General features: G+C 38.0%; 1 protein-coding gene and 1 pseudogene across 1 annotated transcript in view; both read left to right on the forward strand.

Annotated features, from left to right (window-relative positions):
* GABRG3 (gamma-aminobutyric acid type A receptor subunit gamma3) overlaps positions 1–12,770 on the forward strand; it is an 833,077-nt gene that overhangs the window by 231,150 nt on the left and 589,157 nt on the right. The window lies entirely within an intron of this gene.
* Positions 4,470–8,474, forward strand: LOC139038620 (zinc finger protein 568-like; annotated as a pseudogene).

Genomic DNA, 12,770 nt, shown 5'->3' on the forward strand with positions numbered 1-12,770 from the left:
ATATATATATAAATGAATGTTATATCCTTTTTGTATTCATCCCTTTATCAATATATTGATAATGCCTTTCTTTCTCTTGTAATAGCCTTCATATTAAAGTCTGCTTTGTCTGATATGAGTATTACTGCCCCAAATTTCTTCCTGCCTTCACTTGCATGAGATACCTCTTTCTGTCTTCTCACTCTCTGTGTCTTTAGTTCTGAAGTGTGTTGCTTGTGAGCAATATATGGATGGATTCTGTTTTTTAATCTCAAAAGCTACCCTACAGTTTTTTTCAAATTTTAATTGTGGTATAATTGATTTATAGCATTGTGTTAGTTTTAAATATACTGTATATATATTCACATATTCTTTTCCAGATTTTAGATTCTTTTCCCATATAGGCCATTAAGGAGTAGTAAGTGGAGTTCCCTGTGTTATTGATTAGATCTTATTACTTATCTGTTTTATATATGGTTGTGTGCATGTGTCATTTCAATCTTCCAATTTATCCTTCACTCCCTCTTACTCCCTGGTAATCGTAAGTTTATTGTCTACATCTGTAACTCTATTTCTATTTTGGAAATAAGTTCATTTATAACCCTTTTCTTAAGATTCCACATATAAGTGATGTCATGTGATATTTGTCTTTATTTCTCTAACTTAATTCAATCAGTTTGAGAAGGTCTAGGTTCACCCATATTGCTGTAAATGGCATTATTTTTATTTTTAATGGCTGAGTAATATTCCACTGAATGTATATATATATATATATATATATATATATATATATAATGTATATATATATATACACATCACATCTTTTTTATGATGATGCTTTTTAATTTCAACCATAAACAAGGTTAGAATATGTACAAATTATTATGCAAAAGGTGTTTTAAAACTCTGTGGGAAGAAACAGATTGTTTCTTGGTTTTGCTTTGTTTTTATTGGAGGATAATTGCTTTACAATGTTGAGTTAGTTTCGTTACAAAGCATAAATCAGCTGTAAGGATACATATACCCCCTACATGTTGAGCCTGCCTTCCACCCCTCAGTGTTCCGCTGCTCTAGGTCATCACGAGCACCAAGCTGGCTTCCCTGTGTTACACAACAGCTTCCCACTAGCCATCTATTTTACACATGGTGTTTTATATGTATCAGTGCTGCTCTATCAATTCATCCTCCCTCTTCCCCCTGCTGTGTCCACAAGTCCATTCTCCATGTCTTCATCTCTATTGCTGCCCTGCAAATAGGTTCATCAGTAACGTTTTTCTGCATTCCATACATATGCACTAATATAGGTTATTTGTTTTTCTCTTTCTGATTTACTTCATTCTGTATGACATTCTGTATGACAGACACTAAAGCCATCCACATCAGTACAAATGATGCAATTTCTTTGTTTATATGGCTTAGTAATATTCCATTGTATATATGTACTACATGTTCTTTAAACATTCCACTACCAGTGGGAGTTTAGGTTGCTTCCATGTTTTGGCAATTGTAAACAGTCCTGCAGTAAACACTGGGATGCATATATTTTTCAAATAATGGTGTTATTTGAATATATGCCCAGGAGTAGGATTGCTGGATCATATGATAGGTCTATTTTCAGTTTTTTAAGAAATCTCCATACTGTTCTCCACAGTGGCTGTATCACTTTGCATTCCTACCAACAGGGTAATAGTGTTCCCTTTTTTCCACATCCTCTCCAGCATTTATCACTTGTAGATTTTTTTGAAGACCATTCTGACCCTTTAGAAATGATACTTTATTATAGTTTTTATTTGTATTTCTCTAGTAATAAGTGATGCTGAACTCATTTGTATCTGATTTTAACCATTTTTTTCCCAATAATTGTATATTTAGAACTCCTGCCCTTTTTTTGATTGAGTTGTTTGTTTATTGATATTGACCTTCATTAATTGTTTGTGTATTTTGGAGTTTAATCCCATGTCAGTTCTAATTCTGTGAAAAAATGTCATCAGTGATTTGATAGGGATTGTACTGAATCTGTAGATTGTTTTGGGTAGTATAGACATTTTCACAATATTTTCATCTTCCAATCTAAAGAACATGGTATATCTCTACATCTGTTTGTGTCATCCTTTATAATATATCCTTCATCAGTTTCTTACAGTTTTCTGAGTACAAGTATTGCCTCCTTTGGTCAGTTTATTCCTAGGTATTTTATTCTTTTCATTGTAATGATACATAGGATGGTTTCCTTAAACTTTTTTCTTATCTTTCATCGTTTGTATATAGGAATGCAAGAGCTTCCCATGATTTAATATTGTACTCTGCAAATTAATAAAGTTCACTGAGAAGCTCTATTAGCTTCCTAGTAGAATTTTTACTATGTACAGTATCATGTCATCTGTAAACAAGGACACATTTACTTCCTCTTTTTTAAAATTTGAATTCCATTTATTTCTTTTTCTTCTCTGCCATATTGAAAAATCCTTGCATCCCTGGAATTACTTCCCTTGATCATGATGTATGATGATCATGATGTAAGATGATGGCTTTAATATGTTGTTGAATTCAGTTTGCTAATATTTTATTGAGGATTTTTACATCTATATTCATAAGTGATATTGGCCAGCAATTTTCTTTTTTGTGATTTTTTTTTCTGGTTTTGGTATCAGTGTGATAGTAGATTTGTGGAGTGAACTTGGGAGTGTTCTTTACTCTGCAATTTTCTAGAACAGTTTCAGAAGGGTAGTTGTTATTTCTTCTCTTAAGTGTTTGATAGAATTTCATTGTGAATCCATCTTGTCCCGGACTTCTGTTTGTTGGAAGGTTTGTAATCTCAATTTAAATTTAAGTACTTGTGATTGGTCTGTTTATATTCTCTAGTTCCTCCTGGTTCAATCTTGTAAGGTTGTATCTTTCTAAGAATGTGTCCATTTGTTCTAGGTTGTCTGTTTTATTAGCATTTATTTGTTTTTTTGATCTTTTGTATTTCTGTAGAGTCAGTTGTAACTTCTATCTTTTCATTTCTAATTTTATTAATTTGGATAACCTCTGTATATCTATTGATAAGTCTGACTAAAAGTTTATCATTTCTTAATTGTCTCAAAGATTCATCTTTTAGTTTCATTGATCTTTGCTATTTTTTTGTCTGTGTTTAATTTATTTCTGCTCTTCCCTTTATGATTCCTTGCCTTCTTCTAATTTTGGGTTTTGGTTCTTTCTCTAGTTGCTTACATGTAAGATTAGATTGTTTATTTGAGATGTTTTTATTTTCTGAGGTGAGATTGTTTTGCATATATAAATTTCTTAAAGTTTCTTACAAGTAACTTTTGCTGTGTCCCACAGGGTTCTGAGTCTTGTGTTTCCATTGTCATTTGTTTCTAGGTTTTTTGATCTTCTCTTTGATTTCATCAGTGATCCATTGACTATTTAGTAACTTATTGTTTAGCCTGTATGAGTTTGTGTTTTTTGCAGTATTTTTTCTATAATTGATACCTAATCTTGTAGTGTGATTGGAAAAGGTGTTTGATACAATTTCAATTTTCTTAAATTTATCAAGAGTTGATTTCTGACCCAGGATGTGATCTATCGTGGACAATGCTCCATGTACAACTGAGGATATAATGTATTCTGCTACTGTCAAGTGGGATGTCCCATAATAGCGATTATATCTATCTAGTGTAATGTGTCCCTTAAGAGTTGTATGTTAATTGTTAACATACATTAACATTGTTAATCTTCTGTCTGGATGATCTATCCACTGGTGGAGGTGGCATGTTAAAGTCCCCCCCACTATTATTACATTACTGTCAGTTTGCCCTGTCAAGTCTGTAGCATTTACCTTATATATCGAGGTGCTCCTATTTTGTGTACATGTATATTCACAATTGTTATTACTTCATTTTGGATTTTATATAGTGTCTTTCCTTGTGTGTTGTAAGAGTTTATTTTAGTCTGTTTTGTGTGATATGAGTATTTCCACTCCAGCTTTTTTATTTTTATTTGCTTGGAATGTCATTTTTCATCCCCTCACTTTGAGTCTGTGTGTCCCTAGGTCTGAATAGAGACTCTGGAAGACAGCATGTGTATGAGTCTTGTTTTTGTGTCCATTCGCCTAGCTTGTGTCTTTTTGTTGGACTGTTAAATCCATTTACCTTTAAGGTAATTGTTGATTTGTATGTTCCTGTTGCCATTTTCTTAGTTGTTTTGAGTTTGTTTTTTAGGTATTTTTAATTTTTTTTCTGGTTGTGTTTCCTGCCTAGAGAAGTTCCTTTAGTTCTGGTTGTAAACTTGGTTTTGTGGTGTTGAACTCCTTTTGCTTTTGTTTGTCTGTAAAGCTTGAGTTTTCTCCATCAAATCTCAACAAGAGCCTCGTTGTGTATATTATTCTTGGTTATAGATTTTTCCTTTTCATTGCTTTAAATATATTTGCCACTACCTTCTGGCCTGTGGAGTTTCTGCTGAAAATTCAGCAGATAACCTTAATTGGATTCTCTTATATATTACTTGATGCTTTTCTACTACTGCCTTTTATATTCTTTTGTTTGTATTGAATTATTACATTTTTGTTTTAGTTTGATTTGTATATGTCTCAGAATTTCTCCTGTGTTTATACTATATGGGAGTCTCTGCACTTCCTGGACTTTATTGACTATTTCTTTCCCATTTTAGGAAAGTTTTTGACTGCAATCTCTTTGAATACTTTTTCAGACCCTTTCTCTTTCTCTTATTCTGGGATCCCTCTGATTCAAATGTTGGTGTATTGAATGTTGTCCTAGAGGTCTCTGACACTGTCCTCACTTTCTTTCTGTCCTTTTTTTTGTTTGTTTGTTTTCTGTTCCTTGGCAGTTATTTCCACCGTTCTTTACTCCTGCTCACTGTTCTTCTGCCTTACTTATTCTGCTGTTGATCCATTCTTTTGCATTTTCATTTCAGTTATTGTGTTGCTTATCACTGTTTCTTTGTTCTTTAGTTTTGTGTCTTTGTTGAGCATTTCTTATATCTTCTCAGTCTGTGCCTCCATTTTTTCCTATGATCTTGGGTCATCTTTACTGTCATTATTATGAATTCCTTTTTCAAGTTGATTGCTTATTTCCTCTTCATTTATTTCATGTTGTTCATTTTTAATGTGCTTCTATCTCTGCACCTTATTTCTCTGTCATCTCATTTGGTCTCATTCACTGTGCTTGGGATCTTCTTCCCACAGGCAGAAGGGTCATATTTCCTCTTGCTTCTGGTGTCTGCCTCCTGGTGGATGAGGTTGGTCCAGGGCCCTGTTTAGGCTTCCTTTTGCCCATGCTCTGGTGGGTGGATCTCAATATTGTTTTCCTGGTGGACAAGGCTCTGTCAGGGGTCATATTTTGGGGGGTCTCTGTAACCTTAGGACAACATTAGTCATCCTCTCTGATAATTGGTAGGGCTGTAGTCCTGACTTGCTGGTTCTTTGGACTTTGGCATCGAGCACTGGAGCTTGCAGGCTGCTTGGTGGAGCTGGGTCTTGGTCTCAAGGCAGAGACCTCCATAGAGCCCACATCAATTAATATTCCTAGAGGCAAGGGAAATCTCTGGTGGCTCAGTATCCAGGGCTTGGCACTCCCATTCTGGGGGCTCAGGTTTGACCCCTGGCTGGGGGAGTCTGCAAAAACAAACAAATAATAAAATTAGGGCAACAAACATCAAGAAAATCAATCAGAACTAAACAAAAAGAAGCAAAGAAAAGAGAAAACAATTAAACAAAAAACTCAAAAAACCAAACAATAAAAATGAGACTAAGAAAGCAGAAATAAAAAACAATAAAATGCAAAGAAAACAACAACAAAACACATAAAAATGAAAATGAAACAAAACAAAATAAAAAACCTGAACCAGACAAAAAACCAAGGCAGACCAACCCAACACAAACAAACAAAAAAGTCAGGAAACAAAAAACACATAAACAACAGAAAAAAAGAGAAAAACAAAAATAATGAAAAAAACCAAAAGAGAAATTGGTTTGCCCAGGTTGTCAGAAGATGCTCAAGTGTGGCTGGGAGGTCAGGACTAGGCTTCATTAAAGCTTGGAAAATGATATGACTTGGGGTGGGTAACTAGTGCTGGCCCAGGCTCCACTTGAGGTTTTCCTTCTCTGGACTGCATTTCCCCAAGGTCTCCATGGTATATGCTGCTTCTGTCTAAAGTTAGCTGGTTTGTGTGAGTTGGTGGGAGTTTGGATGGAAAGAACCAGGGTATTCCAGGTTGCCTCACTCACTGGTATGGGAAGGATTCCATCAGACTGGAGTGAGAGGACCTCAGAGAAGTGGACAAATGCCTACAAGGAGGAGGAAAGAGCTGTTGTGCATAATAAGTCATAGTGGAGGAGGGCTTCAGGTTCAAAGAAATAAATGGTCATTTACTTCTCTCAGAAAAAGTGGGAATGCTTGCTCAGAAGAATTTGTACCAATATGTGGTTTTGGAGAATTATAACAACCTGATCTCACTCCATTCTCCAGTTTTAAGCCAGATGTGACCTCTTAATTGGAGGATGGAAAGGAGCCTTGGGTGGCAAAGAGCAAGGAGACTAAAGAATGGTGCCCAGACTGGAACACTAGAAGAAAAACCAAGACTTTATCCCTAAAGGAAGACAGTTATGAATTCAGCTATTGCAACCAGAGATGACAAAGAGACTTACAAGCTCTAATCTTGAGTGCCCTAGGATCAGAAATACCAGAGAAATCAGATGCCACTTTGAGAGGCTACTGGAAGAACATTTCAGGCAAGCCATAATAACCTCTGAAGAAAGATCCTCTTTCATTCAGCACACAGATCCTGGAGTACCTCAGACAACTCCTACTGGACCAAAGTCCTGTGAATACAAGGAACGTAAGACTTCCAGTTGCCAACCACACCAGGGTCAGCATGAAAGACATAATAAGGAAAAATACTGTAAATGTGGAGAATGTGGGAAAGCCTTTAATAGTAGATTAGACTTGATTAAATAGCAGAGAATTCATGTAAGCAAAAAAAAAAAAAAATCATGGACATAAGAAAGGTGACTTTGTGACTCTCAGATGACTAAATCTCAGAGCATTAATACTGCTGAGAAACTTCATAGATATAAAGAATGTGGGAAAGCCTTTCATTCTACCTCAGAACTTAGTAAACATCAAAAGATTAATATAGATGAGAAGCCCTTTAAGTGTGTGGAATGTGGAAAGGGCTTTCTATCTACCTCACAACTTAATTTACCTCAGAGAATTCATACTGATGAGAAACACTCCAAATGGAGGGAGCATGGGAAAGTCTTTACCTGTCCCTCACACCTTTGACTTCAGAAAACCCATACTGGTAAGAAACACCATAACTGTGAGGGATGTGGTAAAACTTTTCAGTATGACACACAACTTAGTCTTCATCAGATAATTCATACTGGTGAAAGACTCTATGAATGTAAAGAATGTGGGAAGGTATATAGTTGTGCCTCACAGTTGAACCTACATCAAAGAAATCTTACTGGTGAGAAACCTCAAAAATGTAAGGAGCATGGGAAAGGTTTTATCTCTGATTCCATCTTGTCTGACATCAGAGTGTTCATAAGGGTGAGAAACCGTATAAACCATGTACGCAATGTGGGAAGTCCTTTTGCAGTGGCTTAGAACTTACCAGACATTGGGGAGCTCACATGGGTGAGAAACCGTATGAATGTAGGGGATATGAAATGCCCTTTACTTGTAGCACAGAACTTGTTGTTCAGTCACCTAGTCGTGTCTGACATTTTGCAGTCCCACAGACTGCGATACACCAGGCCTCTCTGTCTCTCACAATCTCCCAGAGTTTGTCCAGGTTCATGTTCATTGTATTGGTAATGCCATCTAACCATCTCATCCTCTGTTGCCTTTTCTCCTGCATTCAGCCTTTCCCAGCATCAGGGTCTTTTCCACTGAGTCAGTTCTTCACATCAAGTGACCAAAGTATTGGAACTCCACCTTCAGCATCAGTCCTTCCAGTGAATCTTCAGGGTTGGTTTCCTTTAGGATGGACTGGTTTGATCTCCTTGCTTGTCTAAGGGGCCCTCAAGAGTCTTCTCCAGCACCACAGTTTGAAAGTGACAATTCTTTGGTGCTCTGCCTTCTGTATGGCTCAACTGTCACATCTGTTTGTGACTATTGGAAAAACCAAAGATTCAAACATATAGACATTTGTTGGCACACTGATGGGAGATCCCATAAATGTAATGAAATGTGAGAAGGCTTTTATTCGAAGGTCAGAACTTACTCATCATGAGAGAAGTCATAATAGTGAAAAACCCTGTGAGTGTTAGGGATCTGGGAAGGTTCTTTGGTCATGGTTCAGAACTTAGCAGACACCAGGAAATTCATACTGGTGAGAAATCCTATGAATGTAAGGGATCTGGAAAGGCCTTTATTTGTGGCTTATACCTTAGTCAACATCAAAAAATTCATATGGGACAGAGGAGAAGACATGTGCAACGCCTCAAATTTTGACATCTGGAAATTTGTACTAGAAAAACACAAGCAAAAGCCCTATAATTGTCAGAAATATATGAAAGCATTTAAGGATAACAACTTAATTATCAGATAACAGCTTCATATTGTGGATGTGAAGCCTTTAATTAAGGGCCAGAATCTGACATGTATTGCTGATGAGAAATCTTATAAGTGTTTCAGGAATTTGGAGGGATATGCTTGTGTTTCAGAATCTATCTGGCATCAAAGTTTAATGGGCGAAAAAGTGAAAAACTCCATTAATGGGTGAAAAAGTGAAAAACTCCATTAATGGCTTCACCATTATTATTCATTTCTTATAGGGCTGATTATTTAACCAAATTCTCTCATTTATCAAGTAGTGATGTTAGCATCAGGCCTTGTCTGATGCACAGTGGCACAGTGGTAAAGAAACTACCTACCACTGCAGAAGATGCACAAGACTCGAGTTTGATCCCTGGGTCAGGAAGATCCCCTGGAGTAGGAAATGGCAACCCACACCAGTATTCTTGCCTGGGAAATTTAATGGACAGGGGAGTCTGATGGGCTACAGTCCATGGGGTCACAAAGAATCAGACACAACTGAGTGACTGACCACACACACACACACAAAGCTCCAAATAAACAGAATTTTAAAAACCCGATAAAAACAAAAATAGAAAAATGTATTTAATGATTAAAAATTAAAGAACAACAAAAACACAAGACAAAACAACAACAACAGAATTTCCTAGGGCTTCAGCTATCAGTGGTCTTGCCCCCTCGTTTAGCCACGGCCAATTCTCTTCCTAGGTGGCCCTCTGGGAACTCTAGGTAGGTCTCCAAACCCACTGTGGGGGCAGCTCTGATTCTTACCTGAACCAAGTCCTGCATGTACATGCCCCCAGTATCCATAGTTGCTAAAGCTGGACCAATGTGAGTTGTGGGAGCACTTGTCCATTCAGATGTTTTACAGACAGTAAACTGACCAATCTGATCATGGGAGTTTATCCTCATCTTGTGCCTCTGCATGGAGAGATTTTAGTTCCTTTACCTTAGTTGCACATTCTCCTGGGCTCAGATTTGGCTTTGGCCCCAGCTGTGTGTGTGCGACACCCTCAGGTGCAGCATCGGCATTCTGTTTCCCAGTATATGCTCCCCTAACCTGATGCTTCAGCACGCAGTCCCCTCTGCCTCAGGGTTAGAAGCGCAGGGCTGTGCTACACCCACTGGTGCAGGTCTCTGTCCTGCCCTCCACAGACCAGCCACTGCACTTTCTTCCTATACCCTCTGAGCCTGAAGTCTATTTCAGTGTATTTCACCACAGGTGATGTGTCTTCCTGCGGTGTGATAACCTCTCCTCTCCTTCAAACACCCCGAGGAGTGTGGGTCCCATCCCCCCCCCCCCCTTTTTTTCTTTTTCTTCCCTTTCTCTCCTTTATCCTTCCTGGTTACACAGGAATCTTTCTTATCCTTTTAGGTATCTGAGGTCCTCTGCTAGTGTTAAGCAGGTGCTCTGTGTAAATTGTTCCATTTGTAGGTATATTTTTGATATACCTGTGGTTACACATGAAACCTAGGTCTCCCTGTTTTGCCATCTTGACCTCAAGCCCCCACCCTATGTCTTTTGATTGTTGCTTTTACACTGTTGACATTGAAAGTGGCTATTGATAGATATATATTATATTTGCTGCCATTTTACTTGTTTTCTGTGTTTTGTTTTGCCTGTTTCTTTGGGGGGTAGTTATTTTCTTCTTTTAGTTTATTCCCTTGAGGTATGATGATTTTATTTGGTATGTATGCTTGTACTCCTTTCTCTCAAATTTTTGTGTATTTATTATACCGTTTTAATCTGTGGTTATCACAGGGTTCTTATATAATGATCTAAAATGTATCTACATATTCTAAGCTGAGTTATTAAAATTCAAAAACATTCTAAAAGATATACATTTTAGGGACTTCCCTGGTGGTCCAGTGTCTGGGACTCTACACTATCAATGCAGGGGGCCTAAGTTAGATCTCTAGTTGGGGAACTAGATCCCACATACTAAAAGTAAGAATTCAGATTCTGTGGCTAAATATCTTGCATACCACAACTAAAGATCATGCATATCACAACAAAGATCCCATGTACAGCAACTAAGACCTGGCACAGCCAAACAAATAAATGAGTAAATAAATAAAAGATACACATTTTAATGTCATATTTTACATCTTTATGTTTATCCCTTCATTGTTTATTGTAGGTATAGTTTATCTTGCATTTATTGTCTTTTGATATTCATACTTTTTTTTTTGTCTTTAAATGTTCATTTTTAAGTGGTTGAACCTAAGCCTTTACTATACACCTGCCGTTACGTATGGAATTTTTCCTTTTCTATAGGTTCTTATTTCTCATTATAGCCTTTTCTTTTCTACTTAGTAAAGATCCTTTAGCATTTATGTTCAGTTTAGTGCTGATAAACTATTTTAGTATGTGTTTATCTCTTTTTCTCATCTCCAATTCTAAATGACAATCTTGCTGTGTATCCTATATTGTTGGGTTTTCCTTTTCAGCATTTTATGTAAATAATGCTAGTCCCTTCTGGCCTGCTAAGTTTCTGTAGAAAAATAAACTGAAAGTCTTGTTTGGATTCCCTTGTATGTGACTATTTGTTTTTCTCTTGCTTCCTTTTAAGTTCTCTCTTTAATTATATGTCTCCATGTGGTTCTTTTGGGATTCATCTTTTTGGGACCCTTTGTGTTTCCTGTCCTGAATATGTTTCCTTCTTAAGCTTTGGGGAATTTTCAGCCATAATTTCAACATTTTCAGCTATTTTCTTTCTGTCTTCTTCTTCTGAAACCTCTATAATGCAAATGTTAGTACACCTGCTGGTATTTCAGAGATCCCTTAAACTGCACTCACTTTTTAAAATTTATTTTTATTTTTGCTGCTCTGGTTGAGCGATTTTCATTATGCTGTCTTCCAGATCGCTTATGCCTTCTTCTGTATCACTTAATATGTTGTTAATTCCTTCTTGTGTGTTGTTTGTTTCAACTTTTGTATTCTTAGGCTCTAACTGATTATTTTATCTTTTCCAGGTCCTTATTACTATACAGTCTGTTCTTTTATTTTTTCCCCATATTCTGTTAGCATTCTGAACTCTTTATGTATTAAATTTTCATCTCTGTTTTATGAGTGACTTTTTCAGGCTCCTCCCCCCACCCCCGATTCATTCATTTGGAAAAAATGGAATGTTTAACTTACTGTGTCTCTATGAAATTAGCAAAATTGAAACAGTCACCTATGTTAGTCTTGAAGGGGTGTCCTTTTGTGGGAATGTGCCTGTGCAGTTTCTGTATGCCCAGTGGTTTTGGTGGGACAGCTGGGTCTGACATGAGCATGGTGTGTGCTGGCCAGTGTCACCTTGGTGGGAGGTGGGGCTGGAGACAGAGCAGCCAGAACCGGTGCCAGATGTGAGCTGAGCTTCTTCTATGTGCAGTGGCCATCATTGCCCTACCAGGAGCAGGAGTGGATTCCAGGGTGCTGGAGCAGAAGGTCTATGACTCAAATCTCACTAATCCCATTCCTTTTATGTGTGTGCTCTGCCCTCCCCCAGCAGAAGCACTTTTGACCTAGAGGATAACAGCTCTGGAATAAGTGCCTGAAATGGTCACCTGGCGAGGGTGACCTGGCAGGTGGAATGGGGCAGTTCTGGCATACCAGTCAGAGCTCCAGACTGCTGATCTGCTGCATCTGTGAATACTTGTAATGGCATCCTTCACCTCGTTTATATACCATATCAACTTCAAGCCAGCTTTGTCCACATACCTACACATTCTCCTTGACATTCGGTGCTTTTTCATAGTGTGGAGCTGTACCAGAGCCGGGGGGGGCCAGAGTGAGTGAGTGGCATGGGCCAGGGTGTGCTGGCGTGTTTATGGGACACCAGCCAGTGTCCCAGGCAGTTTCAGTCTGCTTGCCCAAAGTAACAGACATGTGTGAGTGCTTCACTAGCAGAGTCTAGGTTTCTATGGCCTTCCTCTAAGTCCCAGCTGATTTTCAAAAAGCCAGGGGACTTGTCTTTCCAGAGCCGGCCCAGGGGACCCAATATGTGGTTCAAACCACTGACTCCCTAGGGAGAATGTCTGTGCCTGTGTGAAACCCCCTTCCCCTTCTGTGTTCCCTCTTAGGGCCCTGGTCCTGGCCTGATCGCTTTGCTTCTCTTTGTAACTGACTCCATGTGGATCTTTCTCTTTTGGTTGCCCTGGAGTCTTTCTGCCTGTGTCCAGGTTGCTTTCACTGAGAACTGCTCCACATATAGATGTACTTTTGATATATTCTTGAGGGTGGTCCTCATACTCCACCATCTT

The sequence above is a fragment of the Odocoileus virginianus genome, chromosome 16 (genome assembly GCF_023699985.2).
Source record: "Odocoileus virginianus isolate 20LAN1187 ecotype Illinois chromosome 16, Ovbor_1.2, whole genome shotgun sequence".
In the NCBI taxonomy this organism is placed as follows: domain Eukaryota; kingdom Metazoa; phylum Chordata; class Mammalia; order Artiodactyla; family Cervidae; genus Odocoileus; species Odocoileus virginianus.